The following is a 25,508-nucleotide window of genomic DNA, read 5'->3' on the forward strand; positions in this document are numbered from 1 at the left end:
GGAAAGGAGTTTCATTAATGAGAAGTTGTTGCAAAAAATAATGGCGAGGGAGGAGATCCTGAAATTTAGAATTAAAAACCAATATTTCACTGGTTTGGACAGTCCAGACTTTGAAAACCGAATTGCAGGAAGATGCATGCTGAAGATTAGTAATGGACAAAAGACAATTCACCATAATGTTTAGATAGTGAGTGGGACACAAAATGAATTTTACATGGGCAATGATATAATGCACAGAATGTGTATGGTATTAGATTTCCTTAATCAAAAAATATGGTCAGGCCTAGGTGGGCCGGCACCTGAATTCGAAGATAAAAGAAGAGCTTATCATTGCGCACAGCTGGTCCCATATGCAATTGAATTACAGCTGAGGAAGGATAATATTATCCCCGCATTCACCAAACAGGTTGCAATAACACTGAAATGCAAAAATGGACAGCAGATGAAAGGTTCTGATGCATTTGTGTGCTTGAATGAATCCATAAAACAACAAGTCCTGGATTATGAATACATTCCATTGGTAGATATTGGTGAAGGGTCTGTAAAAATGATGGTGAATAATAAAGGTGGTCAAGATATTCATTTAGAGGAAAGCTCCCCATTAGGAATGGCCATACAAAAATCACATTATACTGCAGATATTAATAACATGGTGATTGGAAATATCCCTGAAAAGTATGTAGATGCCAAGGGTGAATTGCCAGAATACCTGGTCTCTCAGCCCAAAGGGATATTTAAAATTCATTCTGTGTACCCTTATGATTCAAATGAGACAGTGCTGTTATCAAGAGGATTGCATAACATTTAATTTAAATGAAAATGAAACAGAAAATCAGCCCATTGAAATGGAAGCTGATATGCCAAAACATTTAAAAGTGGCAGCTTTACAGAGAGACACAGCAATACAGTTAGAGGAAAGCGCTGATATTCCCCTCCCAGAACATTTTCCAGAATTTTCCAAAAAGGTAGAGGAGCCGATTTTATCAGCGGATGCATGTGACAGCGATGAGGATAGAAATGAACTGAGGAAGATATTTATGGAGTTTAAAGATGTATTTGCAAAAGATGCTAATGATTGCGGTCTAATTGATTTACATGTGGCCACTCTACCGGAAGGGTGTAGCAGAAGCCAAGTATTTGTGCGCCAGTATGGATTACCACTGGCATGTTTAGAATCATTGGCAGAGATTATTAAAAATGTGGAGTCTCGGGGAATTAGCAGGCCTATTCATAGCACATCCAACACACCTATTTTAGGTGTGTTGAAGCCAAATGGTCAATGGCTGCTATGTGCAGATTTGAGGGAGTTAAATAAAAGAGTGCCAGTATCCAGATGGCCATTGCCATTCATTGATCAAGGCCTGGCTCAGGTACATGGTTCAAAAGTGTTTACCACGTTAGATCACACCTTTGGATATTGGTGCGTGCCATTGGCAGAGGAGATACAGAATTTATTTTCATTTTCATTTGATAAGACTCAATACGAATGGGTTAGAACTCCATTCGGGTATGTCAATAGTGGGAGTGAATTTGGCATATTTTTGAGAAAAGCTATGCCTGATGCAGCGGAAAGAGGAACCATAGTTTATGTGGATGATGTACTGATAAAAAATGAAAGCTTGAAAAACCATTTTGATGAAATAGACATGTTCTTTGCCAAGTGCAGAAAGCAGTCACCAAAGTATCTTTACAAAAAGCACAATGGTGCAAGAAAAAGGTGAATTTTCTAGGCCATGAAGTGACTGAACATGGATTAAACCCACAAAAGAAGAAAGTGGAGGCTATACAAAAACTAAAAGACCCTAAAAATGTGAAAGGGGTAAAAAGTTTATTAGGAATGACCGGCTATAACAGGAAGTTCATTGAAAATTATGCTGAAATTACTCAACCATTGACTAAACTGCTAAAGCTGAATACACCCTGGAAATGGGAAAAAGAGCAGTCTGAGACAGTGGCTAAATTAAAGGAATGTCTTGTAAAGGCACCATGTTTAGCATACCCCATAAAGGATAGGGATTTTTTTTACAGAAATAGGTTTCTCTGAACATTGTATGTCAGCAGTGTTATCACAACAACATGATTTGAATCAACAAAACCATTGCCTATGCAAGTAAGGTGTTTTCTCAAGTTGAAATTAAATTCAATGAATGTGAAAAGGCCCTATTGACCACTGTGTGGGCGCTACAACATTTCCGCCCCATTGTTCAAGGAGAAAAGGTGATTATTGAGGCAAATCATCAAACTTTGCAGTTTTTAGAGAGTAAAAGAATTAGGTCAGGTAATCTAGCACAGTCCAGAATTACTTCATGGATGCTGGCATTACAGGGTTTTCCTGTAGAAGTGAGATATGGCCAAAATAAAAAAAAAGCCCAATTGCTCAAGGTTTAGCAGATCTACATGACTGTGCAGCTGAACAGGTATCAAACGAAACGGAAGTGGAACCTAATTTACAGGATTTTGAGCAATCACCACACAAAGCTTTTGATGAAAAAACAAGCAAGGATGTGCCAACTGTATATCTTGATGGTTGTGCTTTTCACATTGAAAATGACAGTAATAAACAATTAGTGTCAGGAATAGGAAATGTCTGGTTGAAATGTGAAGGCATCCCCAGTATAGGGATGAGAATTGGAGCTAGGAGCAGTCAAGTTGCGGAATTGGCAGCCATTTATAAAGCAATTGCTACTGCAGTTGGTAATAAATCTAGTGAAATAGTCCTGGTGACTAATTCTGACTATGCACGAAATAGCTTTGCGGAAGATTTACCTGGCTGGAAAGCGAGAGGCATGATTACATACAACAAAAAGCCACTTAAACATGGAAAAATGACACAAGCCATAGACAAATTGGTATCAGAGAATGATTTAACAATATACTGGAGGAAAATTTGTGGGCATTTAAAAACTCCAGGAAAGGATAAGGAGGGGAATGATAAGGCAGATCACCTGGCTAAAATTGGGGCTGTGATGGGAGAATTGCTACCTATTGAACATTTACTTGGTGAAATACAAATTGATGCAGTAACATGCTCTAAAACACCAAAGGAGATAGATCAACCAGCGGTACAATGGAGTTATGATACACCAGATCAAGATATGATTAAGGCACAAAAGGATGATCACATTTTGGGAATCTATTATAATAATTTGATAGTTCCTGAACAAAACCGTTTTACAGAAAATGATTGTAGGGGAAAAGAAGAGTTGAGGGTGCTATCAAAGAATAAAAAATAATTAGACTACAGGATGGACTCATGATTAGAGAGTCCATAACAGGACAAATACAGTGGGTGGTGCCTCTTTCATTCAGAGGGCTAATGCTACACCATGCACATGATGCAATAACTGCAGGCCACAGAGGTTCACAAAAAACATTGGAGATACTGAAAGATTATGCTTACTGGCCACATATGTCCCAAGATGTGGAATTATATACTAGAGGATGTCTAGTATGTGCCCAATTTAAACCTGCTTCATCAATGCATAGAGCCCCATTAATGAAAAGAGGCTTAACTCTTCAATGGTCAGATTTGCAAATAGACTATGTAGGGACTGTAAAGAGGTCAAGCAGGTGGAACCGTTATATTTTGAGTGTGGTGTGTTTGATGTCAAAATGGATTGAGTGTATTCCTGCACCAGATTGTAGTGCGCAAACAGCAGCTACATTACTAGTGAATCATGTGTTTTCAAGGTTTGGGTTACCACAAAGAATAGAATCAGACAGCGCTCTAATGAGTAAGGTATGGCAAATACTGGGAGTGAAAAGGAAATTACATATTGCATATAGAGCGGCTTCTTCTGGGGAAGTTGAACGCTGTAATAGGTCCGTTGTGGACATATTAAAGAAGTTTGTTGCAGAAGCAGGTTCCCGCTGGGATTTACGTTTACCTTTGGTTTCGATGGCAATCAGATCAACTCCTGCCAAAGCAACAGGTATTAGCCCGCATGAGGTTTTGACAGGTAGGAAAATGGTGTTGCCACAACACCTGCTATACAGAACAATTGAACAGACACTTGTGAGTGCATCTACAGTTCATGAATACATGGATGAGCTGAGGAAGCATTTATAACTTGCATTTGCTTTTTTGCAGCGGAATCTAGAAAGAGCTGCTGACAGTGCAAAGTCATATTATGATAAAAAGACATCAGTGAAAGAGTATTGTGTGGGGGATCAGGTGTACAAATTTCATTTTGGAAAAAGTAAACAGAAAAATTCTAAATTTCTGGCAGCCTGGCAGGGGCCATTTCGAATGATAGATAAGGTCTCTCCCGTGGTTTATAACATTTTGAAAACTGAAGGTGAAACAGCAACAGAACAGTTTGTTCATGTAAATCAATTTAAACCATGGCACCCCAGACATGAGGTTAAACGACTTGAGCATGTAGAAACAGATAATGTCCCTTAAATACATGAAAGAAGATAAGATAAATGAGTTTAGTCAGGGGGCAACGGCAGAGAAATAAAATAGGGGTGATTGTTTATTATAATGGAACATAAACACTGTGACATATGTATATAAAAAAATGGAGGCTGAAATTCATGGAGTTAGTTTACAAAATTAAAATGTATTAAATGTTGAATGCTGTATGTATGTTTGTTTTCTCTCTTACATGTGCTTAATTTCAGAAGGCGAGAGGAAAAGGGTGAAATGTTTTGCAAAGCATGTTTTATTTTTGGCAAAAGGGTGAAGTTCGTATTGTGCTATGTACTTAATTTGTTTCTTTTCTATTTGATTTAGACTATTGATTGACACATTTTGGCTTGGAGGTCACGGGACCGGAGGACACGGGAGACGATGGAGTCCTGGAGTCCCCTGGATGAAGATCAATTGATGCCTGCCTCCGGGTGGAGGTGAAGACAAAAGTAACCAGAATGCCAAAAGAGATGACTCCTATGGAAAAGGGATCCAAGAGTGTCAGGATGGAAGAGTGCCCCGAATGAATCAAGTGATGTGACATTGCTGGTCGGGACATATCAGAGGCAGACAAGTGTCCTGGAGTATGGAGTTCCACATATTTATTATTTTAATTAATTATTTTAATCTGTTATGTTAATTCTTTATTTGAACTATTTGTTTTATTTTATTGTTGTGTGATTGACTTCAAGTATAAAAGTAAGACACTGGACTATGGACACTTCCATTGGGAAGAAATATGTAAAATATTTATAAGAACTGATGGACTCAGAGATGAATTTTGATATTATGATGGTTGAACAGTGATTTTTCAATTTTCATTTTTCACATGTGAATATTCAGTTTGTTGGATTGCTACATGTTAAAAGAAGAAAGGGAGCAAGTTGGGTTTCTTCGAATTGTGGCTTGGACCATGGCCAAATTCTCAGAAAAAGGAGGGTATATGTAGCATAATGTAGCGTATTTTGGAGTGCAGCGCCACTGCATGGGATCACATTATTGCTGTAATGTGGTACAGCAAGCCATGTGTTGCCAGTGTAACATATGGACATGTACATGAAGACAGGCTACAGATTTTAAAAGCACACCATTTTATTTTTCTCACTTGAAATGCCTCACTTACAGGAGACCACATTAGATACCTGATTGACTAACTTAATTAACAAAGACTAACACCAATTCTAACTCATTAACATTATAATGTGTTCTCCTTGTAGAAAAAGGAGGCAGGCTGAGATTCATTTTTAAACGTGCATTTAGATTTTGTTTTCTTTGCTCTGTTCACTGTCTTTGCAGGAAATCACTTTGCATTCAAGGAGATCAGTTAGATACAGTTGCCTACTGTAAAAGTGAGCTATTGTTGAGGAAGGAGGATATGATATTGTGAATTTGATTGGTGACACGTAAGCCTGGGGGATGTAATAGAGGTTTCTTTGGGTAGCTCTGAGAGAATGAAGGGGAGAAGACATTTTGCGGAGCTGCAGTGAGGTGGCATTTGCTGGGCTGCTGTCAGGAGCTGGACCACTGCCCTTCAGAGACTGGCTATTTTGGTCTCACTTGGCACCGGCTTGAGAACTGCAGATTGCAGATCGAACTGCATGTTCTCGCTGTGTGCTTTAAAGAAAAAAGAAAACCCTGGGTCACTTCTCGGAGGCGACAAGACAGGAGATTTTGCGTGTGGAAAAGCTACAAACAACTGGTAAGTATCACGTAAAACTTGAGGGAGTGTCCTGTGAATGAAGTCTTTTTCAGGCAGGAAAGATATCGCTAGGGAATCACTGTGTTTAAATGCCACATTATAATGTTGCCATCTAAATGCTGTCATATTGATGTACTGTTCTTTTCATTGTTGCAAATGTAAAATGAAATGCGTTGTATTATTGCATTTGTTTCTCTTCTGTTTATTTTAGAAAGGACTTCCTCGCAAAGCTGGTAATGTACTATTTTGAATGAAACTATTATAACACACCGCCTGTGTAAGGGTGTTTTTGCTTCTGTTTTTCTTTGGTGCATTTAAACCATACCATATAAGAAAAGAGGAGGTTGTTAGGTAATATACGTGTCAAATTTCCTATAGAGATGAAGTTATGTCATTAGCAATTATAAATAGTTGTGTGCGTGATTCCACTCAGGGTATGTGTGTGTGGCTTCTGAGTGGATATAATACAATAGTCTGCTGAGCGTACATGAATCAGCAGAGAGAGGCCTCTGGAAATATAATCTCACTAATGTAAATAAACTAGTGATAATACCACAGGGGTTTGTGAATGCTATTGGTGAAAATTGTGGTGTCTGTGAATGCAGGTCCGAGGCCTCTAGTGATCACACGAACAGTCTAAACAAAAAGAAGGGATTTTGTATATTGGGGCCATGAATAAAACAGAAAAAATATGCTCTCCAAAATACCACCAACAAAATGTAGACCACTATAAAGCCAAACCCAATCTAAATGCAAGGAGTAGTCATTGCCAAATTACCATTATTTTTGCCGGTAAAAAATTACCGCCAGGCCCCAAATCTACACAAAATACCCAACAAGGCCCGACAGGATTTATTTACTTGCCTTTGACAATGATTTATGCCCGACTGCAACACAAGTACAAATGACCAGGGAGATGGAGAGCCACACCTCTAGGTAAGGTAGGTCACTTGCTCAAGCCGGCTGCCCAGAACTATCTAGCAAGATTTTGTGTTGCTTTTTTAACTGCACTGCTCATCTTACATTGTAAACCTCTCATTTACAAGGTAGCTATTTTTTCAATCCCATCAAGTTGATTTCTGTAATTTAAAGTATGTTATTTTGTTTGTTTGTTTGTTTTATTTATAGTGCGCACCAGACCCTGGGGCATCAGGGCGCAAAACATAAGAATACGTTTAGCTTAGTTACATGGGTACATGGGATACATCATGGATAAGGACATTTCAATTTACATGGGAGTTTAAATGCAAAGTAATGGTAAAGTACTATATACAAATAATAAAGGTAAAGTACAGAACTATGTCCAATGTGGACTAAAACACAGTGAGTGAATCAGAAAACGAAAGAATGTACAGTGAGGAAGCGTGTTAGTAGTGAAGTGGTTAGCAGCATATAAGGCTAGCATCTACGTAGTAGAGGCGGCTGTGGTAAGCCACGGTAATATATGCTATCGCATGTCAGTTACTTGTCATTTTCTTTTAGCCAGTCAGTCATGTTCTGTCTGAATTTAACGAAGGATTGATATTCTCTTAGGCAAGGAGGCAAGGAGTTCCACAATTGTGCTGCCGTAACTGGGAAGCAATGTCCCCCAATAGTGGATAGTTTGAAGCGTGGTACTAGGAGGCAGTTGGAGTTGGCTGATCTAGTCGGTCTATGGGATATTCTTCTGATAATCCTATCAGTTAGATAAGGCAGTGCTTTATTATTTAGGGATTTGTCGGTAAGGATAGCGATTTTGAGTTGAATTTTGTCAAAGGTCGACAGCCAATTATATTTTCTCCTGGGGGAGGAGATATGTTCATTTCTATTAATCTTGAGTGCTGCTCTCAAGGCGTTATTCTGGAGTACCTGTATTTTTTGGATGATCTGTTTACTTGCACGAATGTAAAGGGCATTGCAATAATCCAATCTAGAGAGTATGAGGGCTCTAGAGGGAATTAGACAACTGTTGGTGGAAAGAAATTGTTTACTTGCTCTGATTAGTTTACATGTATATGCAGTAGCAGATGCCAGGGAGTTGATTTGTTTAGTAAAGTTAAGGGTGGCATCTAGTTAGAAGCCTAGGGTCTTCACCTCCTTCGCTACTTTGATGTCATTGCCATCAATGGTGAAATGGGCATAGTCCGGGCTTAATTTAGATAGGTGAGCCGTAGTGCCAAAGATGATAAGCTCAGTTTTATCATCGTTCAGGCATAGTCCCTGGGTGGCCATCCATGCCTGAATGATGCCATCAATTCTATTCACCAAAGCCAAGTCCAAGTAGTACTCTCCAGTAAGAGGTAGGAGGTTCTGGGTATCGTCTGCATAGTTTGTGTAGGCGATACCCAAATGGTCCATTTTGTCAAAGAGGGGCTTAGTGAATACATTATAGAGGGTCAGTGACACACGGGATCCCTGGGGTACACCAAAAGTTATAGGGATAGGGTGTGCTGATGCCAAAGTTGAGAAGACTCTCATAGTCCTATTGCTCAGGAATGACTCAATCCATATTATAGCTTCCTCAGAGAAGTGTGCTGCACAGTCTAGGTGACTGCATAGGACTTTATGGTCTACCAAGTCGAATGCAGCCGAGAGGTCTAGGAGGAGGAGTAGTAGGGCTGATTGGCCCATGTCTCTAAGTTCATCTATTTGTGCCTTAAGATCAATTAGTGCTGTTTCTGTACCATGTTGGGGACAGAAGCCAGATTGGCGAGATCCTAATAAGAGGTTGGATTCCAAAAAGTTCTGGATTTGAATGTAGGCCACTTTATCTAAAATTTTTAAGAGAAATGGCACAGTCGTGATAGGTCTATACTTTGTGGGTATGGTTGGGTCAAGGGTTTGCTTTTTGAGGAGTGGTAGTACCCAAGATTCTGTCAGATTATTAGGGACGGTACCAGATGCGAATGAGGAATTAATAAATGTAGATATGAAGGGCGCGAGTTCCCTAGCAGCGTCCTTAATAAGTTGTGCAGGGCAATGGTCACCTTTACAGTTGGATGGTTTGAGTCCAAGTATGACCTTCTCCACCTCGATAACAGAGACTTTAGAGAAGCTGTAACGTGTTTCTTGTTTGTGGTATGGCAACGGTACTATGCTCGGAGAAGCATGGGATGCTAGTGAGGCTTTCTTATGGGCGTACGTATGGTTTGTACGTTAGAGACTTTGTTAGCTAGTGCGTGCTGAAGGCTGGAACCCCACATTTTATCTTTAGTACAGTTTTCTTGTGGTGAGATGGGTGTTTCTAGTTCTTTTAGGATAGTAAACAGTTCTCTTGTACTAGATTTAGCCTGTGATATTCTGTTATTGTACGTCTCCTGTTTGGCTAGGAGGATGTCTTTCTTATATTGGGTTGAGATATTGGAGAGGTTTGTTTTATTGTGTGGAAATATAACAGTTGTTCCACTCAGCTTAATATGATGGTTAACTGTATCAAACAATACATGACAGGTGATGCTGGCTGGGAGCAGGGACATGAAGGGCTGAGGACCTGGACTAACTACATTCACAGTATATATCCTGCTGCATTAACTACTTATGTAAGTGATAAAAATAAAGTTGGTAGTAAACTCAAATTATTTGTGGAGGAGAGTGTAGTTAAATTGAAAAGGTATTTGAAACAAGGCTTTAAATTAAACATTACCACAGTCATTTTTCTGGCCAGTCTTCCAGTCTCTAATTCCTAAGTGTGTCTGTGCTGTTACAGAAAGGGACACACCATTACAGTCTTGCTTCTGCCACCAAACAGAACAGTTCATTTTCAATCCGTGTCCATGTCCCCTCTGCACTGGAACACAAGCCACGACCAGCAATTATTAGGCATAGTGGCCTAGCAGTTTGGGCAGGCCTGCTCATATTAGTGGCAGGGCCAAGGTTTTATTTGCAAGCAATGGTATGCAAGATTGACCAAAGCAATACCAGTGATTATGATTGATTTATAACGTGCCTGTACACAAGTGTTTCAAGGTGCGACAAGACAAGGAGGGGGAAACAAAGGGAGGACAAAATAATGATCTTTCTAGGCCTTGTGTCATTCAGATTGTGCAATGCGGGGAAGAGGGATGGGTAGAAGTACCAGGGCAGAGCGGAAAAGGGAAGTGCAGTTAACTCACAAGTGCAGCCAGAGGGTATCTCATAAGTGCAGAGAGAAGGGACTGTAGGGTTGCAGATACAGAACCTTAAAGGAATAGTGCACTCAGAAAGATTATCAGCTAAAAAGATGGCCAATAATGAAAAATATATCTAAAAAATATATTTTTTAAAGAACCAATGTAAAGTATTGAGCAAATGAAGCTCAAACATAAAAATGGGAAGCACTAGTAGGCATCCATTTTGTGAAATGATGCCTCCTGTGCTTGCCCTTGCGGCACTAATGAAGTAAAAGCCAGCCAGCTGTAAAAAACAAAAGCTACCACTGGGTGACTTTTGCTTCATTGGTGCCGGAGGAGGGAGACCAGAGACTGCAGGCAGGAAAGCTGCATCTGGGTAAGTGCTAATTTGTTTTTTTTAAATAAGCACTAGCTGCGTTTTTTGAAGGAGCCCAAAAAACGTAGAAAGAAAACCGCAGATTTTAAAACGTATTTATGTTTGCGGTAGCTTCAGCTTAGAGCTGGGCTCCAAGCTGAAGCTACCGCAAACATAAATGCAAAGTTGTTGTATTTAAAAACGATGCAGTTTCTTTCTAAATTGCTCGTGCTCCTCTGATCAGGAGGAGCCCAAGAAACTTAGAAAGAAAAACCACAGCATTTTTGAAACACAACCGCGATGTGTTTCTGCTTGCCGTGGCTATCACTTTGAGTCTCCCGGGCAAGTGAAAGCCGCTGCAGGCAGAAACACAGCGCTGGTGTGTTTTAAATGCTGCAGTGTTTCTTTCTCAATATGGTGGCTTTTGCGTGGAGTCTCCTGGGCTCCCCCAAACCTGAGGGAGTCCAGGAGACTCCAAGCAAGAGCTGTCGCAGTGAGAAATACAACATTGTTGTATTTGTAAATGCTGCAGTATTTACAAATACAACAACATTGTTATTATGACTGTGGCGGCTTTCGCTTGGAGTCTCCTGGACTCCCTCAGGGTTGGGGGAGCCCAGGAGACTCCACGTGAAAGCCGCCGCAATCAGAATAACAATGTTGTATTTATGATTTCCCTGGTTTTCCAACCACGGCAATCACAAATACAACAACATTGTATTTGTAATTGCTGCACCTCTGCTTTTTGCCTTCATTTTATATTTTCTGTGCTTCCCTGGGCTTGGGGAGCACCAAAAACTTAAAATGAAAGTGAAGGCAGCCCCCTCAGCTCTGCTCTGGTTGAAATAAGCAAAAGCTCCCAGTAGGGGGCTTTTGCTGCTTGTTTAGTGCCGCCAGGGCAGAGCTCAGGAGGCTGCCTGAAATGGCAAAATGGATGTTCCCATATAAACGCTTTGAGCCTTGTTTGCTCAAAGTGTTTACATAGGAACTTTCATTCAAAATATGTTTAAACTATGTTTTAGACTATTGTCCATCGTTTTAGCCAATAATATTTCTAAGCACATTCCTTTAAGTGCTGGGGAGTCCACCGGCAGTGCAAGGGCAACTGGACATGCAGGAGCCTGGATCCGAGTTCAGACGGTGTCCCAGGTGACCAGTACGCGGAGCAGTCAGGTCCATCAGCACTGGAGAGGAAGAGAGAAAGCGGAAGCCAAAAGGGAATGTCTTGAGTTGCTTCCAGAACCAAAGGTGGTTCTGCTCAAGTTTCAGAGAGGCATGGAGGCTTTTCGAGAGGGAGGCCCCAGCCAGGGAGATAGATCTGCCCCCAACTCTTTGCTCAGAGAAGCGTCTGACCCTCAGAGAGTTGGAGGTGGATGAGCGGAGAGCTCGAGAAGGAAGATGTTTAGGAAGAGAAAGTTGGAGGTAGAACGGTGCCAGACCCCAGGAAGCCTTGTGGATGATGCAGAGGGTCTTGAACTTGATCCATGCAACCAGTGCAGAAATTCCAGAGCTGGAGAGATATGATCCCTGGGCTTGAGGCCAAGGACAAGTCTTGCAGTCCTGTTCTAGATAAGTTGTAAAGGTCGACGAGTAGAGGCAGGAAGATTTAGAAAGAGGCTGTTGCAATAGTTCTGCCTAGAGAGGACCAGAGCTCTGGAGACAGTGAGCTTCTGGGGGAAAGTGAAAAGAGGATGAATACCTCTGAGGAGGTCCAGCTGATAGCTTGATGTCTTAGAGATGTGAGAGATGTGAGGAGAGAAGGAGAGGGTTAAGTTGAAAATGACACCAAGGTCCTTAACCTCACTGAAGGTGCAGGAAGAGGGCCCAGAGTGGGCGTCCAGAGAGAGAGAGTGAGAAAGAGAGAGAGAGAGAGAGAGAGAGAGAGAGAGAGAGAGAGAGAGAGAGAGGAAAGGAGGGAGCAGGTGTCCCAATGAGGAGGATCTCAGTCTTACTGCCATTGATCATTGGTGGCACACCATTCCTGAATTGCGACTACACTGTCTGGTATGTGAGAAGAAGCAGGGGTGGCTTAGAGGAGCCTGAACGAGAGCTGATTGTCATCCGCATAACATTGAAAATCGGAGCAGAAAGTAGCAATGCGGTGGACAAGAGGTGCCAGGTAGTAAGAAAAATGTAATTCTGAATGGTGGATTGCAGAAAAATCTCAAGTGATTTGATGTAGGGCTTTGAATTAGGAAATTGGGTGTAAGCCAGAACAATTGCATTGGACCAAAGATAAGATGGAGATAGAATGTTAGGCGGGACATACATTCTATGGACACGTTTGGTACTCACCCATCCATTTAGCTATTAATCCCTGTGGTATTGCCACTAACTGATTATCCATCCCTACTGAAACATACCCAATTGGTACTCTTTGAGCTAGCTCTGTCATAAAGTAACATTAAACATTGTGCTGTACAGGCCTGCTCGTGTTATATCTCAGCATTCTTTTGAGTGTTTAATGACTTATTGACCTCTGTAAATGAGCTCCTGCTGTAATAACAAATATTGTAATGTGTTTCTTCAGCCGCTAATTTAAAAGCAATGTGTGTGTTCTTGCATCTGTTCCTTGCACTGGAGTCCTGTCTAAAAGAACCAATCGCAAAGCCAACAGTTTTGGCTTGTGTATAGGTATTAGACAGACATTCGCCAGACGATGACATCATAGGCCCAGGTACTTGCACCACTTTCCAGATGTTCGCACCTTATGGCCGAGTGGTACCATTATGGCAGTTCCTGGCAAATGCCTATCCCATGTGTACTCCAAAAGTCCAAACGTTTGGCTTTGCCAATGAGTATTGGTTTCAGTTTGTACCCCTAGTGAAAGTATATATGCCCAGGGTGGTCAGTGATAATGTCAAATCCAATAATGTCGACAGTCAAAATGTCGAAAAAAAAATGTCGAAAAAAATAATATAGAAAAGCAATAATGTCTATATTTTTTCGAATTTTTAGAAAAAAATAAATAAATAATTAAAATGTGTTGAATATGAGGGGTGAGAGGGTGGTGGGGGAGGTGGCAGGGGGGTGTTTGGTGAGGGGGGTTAGGGGGGACCCCCCTAGTAAATGATATTTTCCTTGTTTATTTATTTATTGAATAAATAAATAAATATATATATAATTAAAATGTGTTGAGTATGAGGGGTGAGAGGGTGGTGGGGGGGGTGGCAGGGGGGTGTTTGGTGAGGAGGGTTCGGGGGGACCCCCCCTAGTAAATGATATTTTCCTAGTTTATTTATTTATTGAATAAATAAATAAATAAATATATAATTAAAATGTGTTGAGTATGAGGGGTGAGAGGGTGGTGGGGGATTGGGGGGTGGCAGGGGAGTGTTGGGTGAGGGGGGTTGGGGGGGACCCCCCTAGTAAATGATACTCTTCTTGTTTATTTATTTATTGAATAAATAAATAATTAAATAAATATATCATTAAAATGTGTTGAGTATGAGGGGTGAGAGGGTGGTGGGGGCTGGAGGGGTGGCAGGGGGGTGTTGGGTGAGGGGGTTTGGGGGGACTCTTCTTGTATAAGTATTTATTGATAGTGCTAAATGACATTTTTTTCGACATTTTTTTTTCTAAAAATTGACTCTTTTCATTATATGTATAGGATTTCGACATTATTGATTTCGACATTTTTTTTCCGACATTTTTGTAAGTCGACATTTTTTTTTCGACATTATCACTATGATCCTATGCCCAGTTTTGGTGCCTAGTTTGCTACACGTATGGAATCAAACCGCTGAAGTGGGAGAATGGAACAAAAGGCTCCCACCAATCCCCTCTCGCCCCTGGCCTAGAGGATCACGGCCCAGGCACCCGCCACGAGAGGAGTTTGCCCATCTACCAGACGACCAAATACCCTGGTACAGGAACATACGGATGTGCCCACCCGCCTGCCCAGCAGCCTGCCCTGCCCATGCCGACACCTGCGGCATGGATGAACTCGACTAAACCAACACATCGTTAGAGATGCCATGACGACCTAGCCAACGGTCAGCACACCTGTGCAAACATGCACACTGGACACTCCCACACCAATCCACACGAGGAACATACTCAGTGCTATGACGTAGGTGACGGACACACCCACGGACGTGCATCTTTATTATTTTTCACATAGGCTTTTCAAAATACAGAAACGCAAGACGCACAATGAACTCATCTAAAAAGCTTGCTCACGCTTCTCCTAAACTCAGGCGCCATAATGAGAAATATGACAAAGACACGATACTGGGGATAAAGCAATATGATACCATAACCTAAAGCACCTGTGTATCAAACGGCTCCACCTATACACCAGACCCAAGTAGGCCGCAAGCAAGAGCTTCCACGAACATTAAATGAAAAAGAGTTCGGTTGCTGACCCTGCAGAATGAGCCCACCGAAAGCAGACAGCCAAGGGCACAATGTTGCAAACTCGCATGCCGCAAGCCAACGCCCAGGTCAAACCTGCAAATTAAACCAGGCTCACAGTGGAAAAAACAATATTAATTGTGCAGAATTCTGCCTCAACCACGGTCCCACCTCACGTGACCAAGCCGAACCTGACAGGGTGCCAAGCCCAGGAGGAGGGAGGCCCTGGATCCCTCGTTTCAAGACACAGACAGATACAATTAAGCGACCCAATGAACATCTGCGGCGGTGGGAGTAGTCGGCCTTCCAGCATATGAATAAATCCTCAAATTGTCTGCACATACCCCTAGTGAAACATTGTTGCAAATGACAGGTGCACCGCGAGCTGGGAACAGCGATGGTCCCAGACTGGGAGGCTCGCGAGTGGACGAATCAGAACATGGGGCTCTTATCACTGACGCCATTAACATTGACCAATCCTCAGGGGTCTTCATGTAACAATTTTCATGTATCAAATTGAAGGGACAGCCCAAGCATACCACCTGACTAACCCTTAACCACTAATAATACTCTCTATACGTATGCTATAGTAACCCTACCACTCGAGCAACCAATCCAGAGTGGCGATAGGTTTTTTACTAACTTTCCAAGGTGACGCAAGTAGCGCGTCATACTAAGGTAAACAGGGCCTGCAAGCCCCACGATTAGGAGTGTGTGTCAGGACGGACGCGTACGATCCTTGACCCATCCCTGCCGTTTTGTCTAATAAACAGCAGAACCACCTTGCTTCTTGCGTGTGTCTCATACTCTGTTGTTTTGGGATATACGGGAGGAGTTGGGGCCTCCCTGCCCGGAGGTCCGCGGACGGCCCAGCCGACCCCGGGAGAATTTCCCCCCGACAAGTTGGAGGCACTGCTGAGATCTGTTTAAGATCTCCTTTTATTTTATTTTTCCGAGTGCTCCCGTTGCGAGGAGGCCCGGCGGTGCGGCCCCCTCTGCCGCTGCCCCCTTTTGAGGACTACAGGACCATCGCGGAACTGCAAGACGACCGGACAGCGCAATCCGGATATTGGCCTTCGGGAGCCGGTTGAGAAGTATCCCGCCCGCGGTTGGCGAGTGCCTAGACGTGGTCCAGACGAGGGGAGGTGGCGAGCCGCTTGGAGGGGTGCACGCAGTCGAGCGGCCCGCATCAGGAGAACTTGGTGAGTATGCCACGCCCAACAAGCAACGTGAAATTGTGAGGGAGGGGGGAGGAATTAAATACGGGAGGTGGGAGGTGTTGCACAGGTGCGTGGCGAAGGTTTGACAATTTAGTGTTAGCCATGAAATGAATGGTAGCCGGACGAGTGCGAGAGCAGTTGGCTACGTTACGGGAGAGAAGGGGGCAGAGCACGAAAACATCACTTGTGGCCACTCGTAGACACTGATTGGCCTAGGTCGCGACTACGTGTAAGGGGGTGTGTGTGCGTGGTTTCCTACGATTTGGTAATTATTGATCAATGAGTAGATGAGGATCCCTATTGATCGAGCAGGAAACTCGATAGATAGATGACGTTTCCCTGTAGGCGGTAGCTAGCTGGTTGCCCAATACGGAAGATAATTGGCTGGTTAAGCCCTCCTGTCGAGGGGCGTATCACACGCGAGGCGACGCAGTGTGTGCAGTCCGATTATATTATTGATTACCTTGTTCCAGGCGTGACAGGAAGACAGCTGTGGGGTTAACGGGGGTAGATTGCAAGTGTATTAAGAATTTACCAGTAGTTTGAAGAGATCGGTGACGTCACCAGTAGGGCTTTCATAGGATACCTCGAGTACAAGGCATTTTTATTTTTATTTTCGAGAGTGGTGGGGAGGAGAGTTGTGGTAAGGGAGTGGAAACGGAGGTAAACGGTAATGAGTTGATCGGGGGGAAGGCGAAAAGGGGGACGTGGCTGCGCACGGAGAACGCCGGCCACGGCAAGTGTAGAAGAGGGAGGAGGAGCAAGTGAAAGTAGGACGGCTGTATAAGAACGTCACAAGGGGCACGCAGCCACAGGGGGCTACGTGCGCCTCGGCCGCAGGGGGCCGTAAGGGTGTTCTGTAAAGGAAGAAAAGAAGAAAAGAATATACAAATGTAAATACTATATGTTAATATATTTTCCTTAGCGGACTATCGCAAGTCCTCAAACTTACGGGGCCAGGTAAAGGTATAAGGGTGTGTATTGTAAAGTGTTAGTAAGATAACTGCTACCAAATAGGGGAAGGATAACAAGTGGAGCGCTACTATGTCATACGGGGCAGGATCGGGAGGGTGGGGGAACACCCTCACTACCCCGCTACAGCACATATGTAAAACACTGTCACCCCATAGGGAGAAACTGATCAAATATAGCATAGAATGGACACAGGGGACGGACAACAAAATGACAGCACCATGGCCGCCTAATGGTAGCTTCGATCCATATACCCAACATTCACTATTAAACCATCTGCATAACACATACAAGGGGAAGAAGTTGACACACCACGTGGAGGCGTTTAACTTATGGAGGATGTTCCAAGGGTCCCGACCAGGACCAAACGGAATGTTCATTGTGGGGGATAGAACGGAAGAAAAGGAGATTAAGGAGGAAGGAGAGAATGGGGAAAAAGAGAGTGAATGCACAAAGAACACGGGGAACGGACAAGAGGGAGGAGAAAAGAGTAACAACTCAAAAAAAATGAAATAAAAAAGGAACAGAGCGACGATATACCCCTAGCGAAGGTAGTGAAAACAGAGGGAGGGGGGTTGTATCCTTTAAGAGAACTAGGAGAAATAGCAAGAGAACAATTAAGGGCGGCTGAGGGGTACTCGAACCCGGCATACAGCCTGCCACCATATACAGCTACAGGTGACCACACGGGAGGGGAGCGGACTAGTACGACGGGATCAGCTTATAAGAAGATGCCAGCAGGGGAGGGGAGGACTGGAGAAGAGCAGACTGCGGAAATAGGACATGAGGAGTGGGTAGCTGCGCAGATACTATTAAAATTACGAGGTTCATTAACAGGAGAAGAGAAGGAGGTAGTAAGGAAAATGGACGAGGATAATACCATGGAGAGTGAAATGAAAGGGGAAGAGCTGTTACGACAAAAGGAAGAGATTTTGGAGGAACGACTAGCAGAGTTAAGGGATGAGCAGAATGCACTGATCAAGCAGCTCGAGAGGGAGGAAAGAGAGAGAGCCAGGGAAAGGAAAGAAGGTAAGAACGAGTTGGGAAAAATAAGGGAACGAACTGAGGAGCAAAAGAGAGAAGCCGAAAGGGTAAAGGCAGTAGCAGAAAGGGTATCAAGAGCCGCACTGCGTGACAAGAAAAGAGAGGAAGAAGAGAAAGAAAAAGAATTGGCAATATGGAAGAAGAGATTACTATCAGAAACGACAAGGAAATACGAAGAAGGGAGGATGTTAGAGAATATATTAGAACGGGAGAGGGTGAGATGGGAAAGGAAGAAAGAAGATGAAAGGATATTGGAAAAGATGAGTAGTGAAGTAATGGAGGAATTAAAAAGGAAAAGAGAGGAAATTGGTAGAGAGATAGCGGAGAGAAATGAAGGGGAAAGAGAAGATAGGAGAGGGGAGAGTGAAGTAAGGAGGTATGTATATAGAGACACAGAAGTAGCAACAACATCAGCGCAAAGGGGAGCGACTGGTAAAGAAGAAAAGGATGGAACAGACCTAATAGACTTAAAAACAGTAACGATTAGGGGGAAAAAGATAGATTGGGGGTTGCCATTTACGAATGAATTTTGTAGTGAGGAAGAAGAAGGAATGGAGAAGGAAGGAAGAAATAGTGAAAGGGAAAGCCTAGATAAATTATACACCACCCGGACAAATAGAGACTCACCATGGATCTGCAGGAGAAAGGATGAACTGGAGAGAAGTGAGGAGGAAGAGCAAGGAATAGCGGAAAGGCAGACACATGAAGCCACACCGTCACCATCTCGTCCTACATGCTCCACCACCTCACGCCCATTACGTGCAACATACCCATCTAAACTTGCGCCCTTCACAAAAGAACTGACACCCTATGCAGGTAGGCTTAGAGACCTCCCTGGACGCAGGCAGGGAGAGCGAATACACACGCCCACATTAAATACAGGAAATGATGAAAGAAGGGGAAGAGATGGAGGAGAAAGAGTTACGAGCAGGGCAAATACGGACGAAATTGACGATGTAGGAGACACGGAAGAAGAGGAGGGGTGCGCAGACTCGATTTTGTGGAACCCAAGGGGTCAAACGGGACACAACTTAAGGCCACTTCTGGAGAGGGGAGGGGTTAGACCACAATACGTCCGTTGGAAGCATGCAGACAAAGAAAATATAAAGTGCAGGCTCCCATCATTAAGTGGAGGTGCGGGTAAATGGATATATGAAATGGAAAAGCACACCGCAGGACAGAAACTGGCAGTGGGGGATGTAAAGGGCCTTCTAATATCTATATTAGGGGATGCAGCGGATGACATTTGGAAGAGAGCGGGCTTCACTGGGGTCACAATAACAAACACATCACACGATGGGGCACCATTCGCAAACTGCAGACATGCATTATGGCAGGCACTGAGGGTACAGTACCCGGACACGTCAGACATAGGAGCAATTACCTCGCGTAAGATGCGTGAGAACGAAGATCCTGTTGATTATATCCAGGAAATCCAAGAGAAGTGGCGCATGGAAACTAGAGAACAATGGGACAAAACACCAGCAATATTCTACCATATACTAATACACGGGCTCCCAGAAGCAGTTCAGAAACAACTGAAGAAAGTAGTGGGGATGGAAGCAAAAGCATGGCCAGAAATACAACTGACAATAGTGCATCATTGTAGGACATGGCAAGGAAAAATGAAACAAAAGGAAGAGGATAGGAAAGCGGAAGAGGCTAAACTAGTACAGAAAAAACTTACTAAATACACGATGGAAGGCGCACTAATAACTACACCTGCAACAATGACTCAAAGCCCCACACAAGTAGTGGCTGTACAAGATCCCTCTCAAATACAATCATCACAGACTGTAACACAACAGGTGCCACCACTCCAACCATACACGACTAACATGGGAGGAGGATACTCAACGCCAGGAGCTGGGTATTATAATTACAACAGGGGAAGGGGAGGAATGATGAGGGGGAGAGGATACGGATATAACACACAACAGCAGGTGGGAGGACTTAGAAATTCCTACCCCACCGGGCAACCAGTATACCAGGACAACACAGGAAGCTTTCCATGGCAGAACAGGGAACCACCGGTGTGTTGGATCTGTGGATTAGTAGGGCACATGTCACGCACGTGTAGAGTGAGACCAGGCACACCATTATGGAGCGAACAGGGACAACAAAGGCCCACACAGGAACAGCAGGGCATACAGCAACAGCAGACGTTGCAACAGGGAAATGAACAGCAACAACTAGTAACACAACAACCCCAAGCACAACAAACACAACTGGGTAGGGTGACGGTCCTGGGACACAACCCTTACACAGGAAATGGTCAATCATTATACCCTCAATAGGACAGCCCACAGACGGCCTTGGTGTGTCCCATCCTGTCAGTAACACCTAATAGTGCGGAGGAACCACGCATAGAGGTAACGATAGGTGACAAAAAATTATCATTCCTTGTTGACACCGGGGCGACCCGGTCTTGCATAAGGGAAGGTAAATTTAAGATGTCAGGCGAAGCCATGAACACCCAAGGATTCTCTGGGGCTAGGGGGTTGGTTCCCTTTACTGATAACATTCCCTTATCAATAGGGGATTATGACATGTCAGACCCACTTTTATATTCTAGGGCCTCACCAGTAAATATACTGGGGAGAGACATAATGAACAGGTTGAATATGACGATCTCCTTTACGGAAGACGGCATAATTTGCTCCACTCCAGGAATTAACATGCTTATGGTACGACAAATTATGCAAGCATACTGTGGACAGACAGTGATTAGGGCTGAGCCAGTAGATGGTGAACTGTTCGAGTACGGGACAGTCATGGCATTTGCATGGATGCCAGGGATAGAAGGAAAGATCTGGAGGAGGCCAGCAGCCTATTTGTTCAGACCAGAAACACCAGCCAATGAACCAGAAGGAAAGGTGGTTTCAGTGAACATAGAAAGCATTATAGCAACATCTGATTACATTGCGGTACATGCCCAAGACAGAGAAGGAAGAGCATGGAGGGCAGTAATAGCACTAGCAGAGGGATGTAGACTCACCCAGGTGTCAGATGAGGAGCTCTTCTCAGAAGAAAAGGAAGAAGGTGAAATGGTGTTTATGATGAGTGTGGAAATATGGCTAAGAGTGACGTACAAACAAGTGGCACAGAAAATTGCAATGGCACTTGAGGCACCCACATCCACCCCAGTTCCCTTCTTTGAGGAGGATATGGCAAAAGTACCCACATCATTATGGACTACTAGCCCCTATGACTTGGGGTGCATAAAAAGTATAGGGGGAGTAAGAATAAAATTGAAAAGGGGTGCAATACTCCCCAGAGTGAAACAGTACCCACTATCAAAAGAGGCAGATGAGGGCATATATGAAACTATAACGGCCCTTATAAATAATGGCATATTGGTCCCCTCAGAATCACCATGCAACACAGCTGTATACTCAGTGCGCAAGGCTAGAGGGGGGTCTTGGCGCTTCATACAGGACCTCAGGCCTTTGAACAACATAGTGGAAGCAGAATACCCCATAGCTGCAAACCCGGCCACAATATTGTGCAGCATTCCAGCAGAGGCATCACGATTTACAGTGATCGACCTTAAAAATGCTTTTTTCTCAATACCACTGCACCCAGACTCACAAGATCTGACAATCTTCACTTACAGAAACACAAAGTGGAAACACACCAGATTGCCACAAGGGTACTGCGAATCACCCTCAATCTTCAACAGAGTAATACAGATGGATTTGGGTAACATTCAAATGGAAAGCACAGTGTTGCAGTATGTTGATGACATAATAATTTGCAGCACAAATGAAAAAAGATGCAGAAAGGACTCATTAAAAATGCTGACAATATTGGCTGAAAAAGGTTACAAGGTAGACAAGGAAAAGTTACAGTACTGTCAGGAACAGGTACTTTACATTGGTCAGCTCATATCCCAATATGGAAGAAAGATTGCACCACAAAGAGCACAGGCAATTTCAAAAACGCCATTGCCACAAACAGTGAGGGAACTGCAGCAGTTCCTGGGTCTGTGCAACTACTGTAGAGCATGAGTATTTGATTACAGCTCATACATAGGACCCCTACTTGAGGCGTTGAAAGAAGCTAACAAAGGGGAGAAAAAGTTGGGGTGGACAATGGAAATGAAAGAGGCTTTTGATGAACTGAAAGATGCAATATCAACTGCTCCGGTACTGGCCACCCCAGATTATGAACAACATTTCTTTATATTTTCACATTACGACTCAGCAGTAATGAAAGCAGTGTTGGCTCAAAAAACAAGCATGGGCTACAAACCAGTAGCGTTTTACAGCGGCCACTTGGATCCTGTGATGTTAGGTCATTTCCCTTGCGAACAAGGTCTCGCCGCAGCTGCCTTTGCGGTAGAGAAAGTGTCAGCAATCACCATGGGGTGCCCAACCACACTATTTGTGGAACATGCACTTTTTGCAATATTGAATAAGCCTAAGTCCACACTAACCACGCAGAGGGCATCAGGTTATGAGATCATCTTATCTAGAGCTGAACTATCAATTGTTAGATGTAGCACGGTCAACCCTGCAAGGTTTTTAGCAGAAGTAATTGAGGAAGGAGTCTATGCACACGATTGTATGCAGAATACTGAAATGTACTCATGTACTAGAAAGGTTGAAGAGAACGCACTATAGGGAGGTGAACTCTTGTTCATTGATGGGTCATCAACAATTGACCAAAGTGATGGAATAAGGAGAACTGGGGCAGCTGTGGTAAAAATGATGGAGGTACCGGTGTGTGTGGCGATGAAATGTGTGCAATTACCACAGCATTACTCTGCTCAAGCAGCCGAATTGGTTGCACTGATCTTGGCGTTGAAGGAAAGCTTTCACAAACGAGTGACCATATATTCTGACAGCGCATATGTCACGTCTACTGTCCACTCAGGACTGTCCAAATGGAGGAGAAGAGGGTTTAGGAGAGCTGACGGCACTCCAGTGCAACATGCTCTCTTATTTGCTGAACTAATTGAAGTAATAAATGACCCCCAAGAATTAGCCTTGGTCAAATGTACCGCACACACTAATGGAGAGGATCATATCTCAAGAGGGAATGCAGCAGCAGACGCACACGCGAAGTATGCTGCATATTTTGGTGAGATATGGAACCCCCCAGAGTCAGAGAGAGGGAGAGGGAGGGGAATAGCTAAGGAGATGTTGATAAGAGAAGGGTACACCCATCTCCCAGTCACACAGATAATGGAGCTACAAGCGGCTGCACCAATGACAGAAAAAGAAATATGGGTAAAAAGAGGATGCACAATGTCGCCAACTGACGCACTATGGCACCAGGGTAACACTGGAAAGATTGTAATGCCACTGGCACTATTGAACACCGCCCTGAGCCAACTACACCACCCAGCCCACACAGGCAAGGAAGTAATTGCAGCACGAATTAGAGAAGATTGGTTCTGCCCCGAGTTAAATTCCCATGTGTCAAATTTTATCAGCAATTGTCTCACATGCCAACAGTTCACGGCCGGTCACACGCTGAAGGTGATAAAGGTACTATACCCCGGCCAGAGGGACCCTTCCGACACATCCATATTGACTATGTTGATATGATCAACGTATGTCAAGGAAATAGGTATATGATTGTGGTAGTATGCCCATTTTCGAGGTGGATTGAAGCAGGGCCCTGCTCACACCCAGATGCATTCAGAGCAGCTAAATTCCTAGTGAGGGAGGTCTTCCCCAGGTGGGGAGTGTGCGAGGTACTGAGGTCAGATAATGGCCCGCATTTCGCCAATGAAATGTTCCAGCACATCACATCCTTACTGAACATCAAGCATACATTTGCATGTGCATATCACCCACAGGCCAACGGTATATGCGAACGCCTGAATGGCCTACTAAAGGAGGCAATTGCAAAAATACAGCAAACAACAAAGAAGAGTTGGCTGTATTGCCTTCCGCTAGCCCTATTTGAGCTAAGGAATAGACCAGGTTCCGACCACCACCTCACCCCTCACGAGGTGGTGACTGGACGTCAAATGCGCCTTCCTCTGACGCCAGCTTCAAGAGCATTCACTGACCACGAAAACACTGCAACTGTTCTTGGTGATGAAATGTACCAATATGTGTCTTCTTTGATTACTAGTGTAGTGTTTGTGTCTCAACAGCTCGAGCGCACACGGGGCGGGTCTAAGAGTGATCAACAAGAAGACGCGGATAAAGAATTGGAAAAGGAAAGACTGTGCAAAATTGCTAAAGGTGACCACGTACTACTCCGCAATTTCAACAGAAAGTGGAACAGCCCACGCTTCACTGGCCCCCACCTGGTAGAGGAGGTATCAACGAGACCAGTAAAGCTACGGGACAAACGTGCCTGGAATCACCTACACGACGTAAAGATCTGCAAACTCCAGACCCGCCCTAGCGTCACCGACAGGGCCATTGGAAGAACAACAGCAGCGTCACCAATGGAGGAAGAGACTTCTACCACAGCTAACGGCCTAAGTGTCTCCATACCCTGCCACCCCCCAGATTCCCCAGAGACAACTACTGAAAAAGAAAGGGGTGATCCCCATACCGCCCACCCCATGGTCACACGATCAAAGAGTAAAGAGACTTCCGTCAGTTGAGCCCCAAACCCTCTGCCCATCGACCCCCTACCCATTGCAGTAATAACTGAACTGAAGGACATTGTCTTGCACATATACACATGTAAACACTTGAATGTTCTCTTTCTTTTCTCTCGCACATGCAGGTACAGCGTATTATTGTACTGCTAAAGAAACAGATAACTAACAAGTTCACTGCCCAGGAATAGATGGTACCCTCAGACGATAACTACCCTGAAGAATTATCACACCAATTTGTATATCACATAAAAAGGCCAAAGTACCTGAAAAGGAGGACGGTACGTGTCTACTACACAGCATTCCTCTTGGCCATAGAATATTCAATGCCCCACCTCCACCCATACTTGCCTGTACTAAGAGATAGATCGCTTAGATTGGCGTAGGAACAGCTCTTCGCCTGTGCACTGAACGACTACTTGATAGGGAGAGCTTGAAAACAACAACTAACACTAATAACAAGCATATTGAGAATTTTCAGGCAGGCAACTTTAACGTCGCAAGAATAAGCTGCCGGACTGCAGCAAGGTAAGAGCAAAATGCCGGTGAGATTAGCCTCTGTAATAAAGATGATAGGGATTTTTATGATCACCGGGTTCCTGGCTGCCTCTGTATGGCAGAACAATTATGCTATTAATATTTTTGCTGTACCCAAACCTAATATACCCCCACCCCCGGCTTCAACAGGTGTTACATCAGGTAGGTATACAAACAACAGGAGACAGCTGCTACGTCTGCTCAGTGATCCCTTACGCCATGAGCGCTTCCCGAACTTTCGTTGCCACGGAA

The sequence above is a fragment of the Ambystoma mexicanum genome, chromosome 7q (genome assembly GCF_040938575.1).
Source record: "Ambystoma mexicanum isolate Mex_15411 chromosome 7q, UKY_AmexF1_1, whole genome shotgun sequence".
NCBI classification, from domain to species: domain Eukaryota; kingdom Metazoa; phylum Chordata; class Amphibia; order Caudata; family Ambystomatidae; genus Ambystoma; species Ambystoma mexicanum.